The sequence below is a fragment of the Fragaria vesca genome, linkage group LG4 (genome assembly GCF_000184155.1).
Source record: "Fragaria vesca subsp. vesca linkage group LG4, FraVesHawaii_1.0, whole genome shotgun sequence".
Taxonomy (NCBI): Eukaryota; Viridiplantae; Streptophyta; class Magnoliopsida; order Rosales; family Rosaceae; genus Fragaria; species Fragaria vesca.
In genome coordinates, this window is record NC_020494.1 from 13,300,167 (window position 1) to 13,303,818 (window position 3,652).

The following is a 3,652-nucleotide window of genomic DNA, read 5'->3' on the forward strand; positions in this document are numbered from 1 at the left end:
AGGCATGAGACTTCATTAACATTAGCCTCGATCTTCAGACAGGCCATGTGAGATACAATTATTTACGGTGTGTATCGTCGACACATTTCCAGAATTGATTTGTCGAAAGTTCTTGTATGCACCTAGGTACAAGTGAACCAATAGTTATAATTTAATCTGAACCGTTGATTTGATCTGGTTTTATAAATTCACTAACTTTGATATTAACATTGTTAAATGACACTAACAACGATGCTAACACCGTTAAGAATAGAAACCCAAAAAAAAGAGTCAAACGTGGTAAAAACGTGATAAAAGCACAAAACAGTTAAATATTTAGCTAATCAAATTAAACCAAGATAATTTTCCATTCAAAAATTGTCTCTTTGTAGAATTTATAAGTCTGTTGAGTATCCTCTCTCTCTCTCATCAGCGGCGACCCGATGGCGATGGAGCATGATGAGCCTGCAGGTGCGACCAATAAGGCGGTCGTAATATGGCTCCTCCGGCGCACAACAGCACGGCTCTCCCACAATAATTTTGAGGGTCATACAAGGTCATCGACAACGTCACGCAGCCAGAGCCAAGCGGATCCCACTGGTTGGTGTCGGGATGGACGGCGACAGACGTACGTAGTGCAGGTGGGTGAGATAGGGGTTCGATCTGGGAGATAGGAATGGTGCAGATGGGTGGACGTGTGGGAAACTGGGAATGATGAGGTGTCTTGGGCCTGAACCTTATGGCCTCCGGTTCTTCTAGTTTTTTCATAATTAAATATAATAGAGATTACTTAAAAAATTATTCAAAAAAGAAATATATATATATATATATATTTGATAAATTAAAAGTGATCATATATAGCATATAGCATTTTAATTCAAATGTATATAAAGATTATCTGCAAAATTAATAATACTGAAACTAAAAATTGATGAATTTGATAAAGAATTGAACATTTACCGCATAGCAAATGAATTTTGTAAACGCTTTGCTCTTTTCTCGGGAATAAATAAAGGATATGGACAAAATCGATAAAATGGAAGAAATTCTTACTCATAAAATAATTGATTAAGAAAATTAGACCACATTTAAAATTTTAAAAAATCAGCTGTATGATGTGATAGTTATAGTGAAATACGGTCATGGTAGAAAAATTAAATATTTTCGATAACATTTTAGCCTCGATAAGGCGGTCAACTCTATTTACGCTTATTCTTTTTAATGGAGAGCCCTATCATCATGAGGTAAACTTTATCAAATGTTTACATGGGCTGTTACATCTCTTTTGCATGAGTGTGTGCGTAGATGAATTGACCAGAATAAGTAATAATGGGTTGGGTGAGAATGTTTTCGTGTGATATGGGACATCGATTTAGGGTTGACCGTGTGGATCGAGACACATATATTATAAAAAATAGGTGAATTTTTTTTCATAGCCATATCCAACTACACTGATTACATCAAACGGTCATACTTTGATTTTATAAAATTTAATTATTAGGATCCCAACGTGCCTACTAATGTGGTGTAACTTGTTTAGTAGGTATTATGTAAATGTACATATTTATGAAGCAACTATATCTTGCAAATAGAATTTTGAAAAATCGGCCGTAAGATGTCATATGTATAGGGGAATACGGCTATGGTAGAAAAATCACATATTTTCGATAACGTTTAGGCCCCGATCAAGACAGTCAACCATATTTACTCGTATTCTCTCGTATGGGGGCCTTATCGTTGGGAGGTAAACTTTCCCAAATTTTTACATGGGTTGTTATATTTCATATACATGAGTGTGTGCATGAAAAAATTGACCAAAAAAAGTCACTAGCAGGTAGGTGAGCACGTTTTTCTTGTAATAAGGGACGTTGATTATTTAAGGTTGACCATGTGGATCGAGACCTAAACTTTGTCGAAAATAGGTGAATTTTGTTGCATAACCGTATTTAACTATACTGATCACATCAAACGGTAGAAATTTAATTTGGTGAAATTTAGTCATTGGAACCCCAACGTGTCTACTAATGTGGTATAATTTGTTTAGTAAGTTTTGTGTAAAAGTTCATATTTATGAAAAACTATATATTGCAAATAAAATTTTGAAAAATCGGCCGTAAGATGTGATAGGTATAGTGGAATACGACTATTGTAGAAAAATCACATATTTTTGTTAACGTTTGGACCCCGATCAATGCGGTCAACCCTATTTACACTTATTCTTTCTTATGGAGGGATATCTTTAGGAGGTAAACTTTTCTAAATTTTACATGGGCTGCTACGTCTCATCTACGTGAGAGGGTTTGTACAAAAGAGTTGACCGAACAATAACAAGATAGGTAAGAGCGTTTTGATATGATAAACGATGTGGATCGATGTAATACCCCGTACATATGTATGACCACTATAAGATACTTTTGACTTTTTCAGTAAGTTAGAATGAGTTACTATTTCCTATGGTTCAGAGAATGAGTTACTATTTCGGATTGACCGGTTCATTTTTCTAAACTTTTTGATAATTTCAGTTACTATTTTCTGATTTTATCCCATCGTTTAATCCTGACCCTCCATTTCCCTCATTTAATCTGGACCATTGTCCAAGCTATTTAAGGGAAAGAGAGGTCAGTGAGTCAGTCTCTCTCTCAAACCCTAGCTAGTTCTAGCGGGAGAGAGAAGCAGAGGCGCAGCCGCACAGGCTGCCAGTCACTCCGCCGCCGTCGAGCTGCCACTTGACGATCGACGACCACCATTCTACTCGTCTCTCTCCCCTTTTTCTATCCCTGCCACCGAATCCAACATGTAACCACCACCAATAGATCGAATTAGAAAACCCTAAATTCCCATTCCCAATTCCATCTCCGGCAAGTTCTTGCTTCCCAATTGTTCCAAGACAATATCTCGGCAAAGGGATGCACGGGAGTTGTATCTTGTATGGTTCTTCTTCAAATAACACAGTTTGCTACGGAATATAAATATAATGTAGGTGTAGTTTGTCCATTCCACATACATCAGTTTACAGGAGTCAATCGTTTGAATGCTTTTGCGTCTACAAGCCGAAGCCGCCTCACCCCCTTCAGAAGCAGAAGTGGGGAAGATCACTATGGCACTGGTTACTCTTTCTGCCTAAATTTGCAACACCAGGAAGTAGAGGAGTAAAAGAAACACAAATGTTGTTGATTTCCTAGTTGTTTTGATAATTACCTTAAAATGGTATATTTTGTACTGGACTACGGCTTCATATTCATATTGCCTTGTTTGAATTGATGAAATGTCATAACTCATAACTCACCTTGTTATGGATTGAATATCCATATGAACATATTTTGTGAAAGGAGAGTTGATGAATTTTGTGTGCTGGGGGTGTGAATGGCTTGGATATTTTTGTGAATGGCCAATCTTATTACATTCAAGTCTCAGTTTAAACCAAGTATAACAGTTTATCAAATAGAATAAAGTCTACTGTACATATTTTGTTAGAAGTAAACAAAACGATATAATGGATCTTTGTGCATACTTTGAAGAAGTTCCAGCAATTTCTAATTCCATGGCAATGTCCAAAGACCATACGAGTGCCTAAGAAAAAAACCAAATGTATTAATTCCAGAATTTCTGTTTGTAAATTGCACCAATACTCCAAAAAAGTTTTATCAATAATTAAAACACAAACTTGACAAAA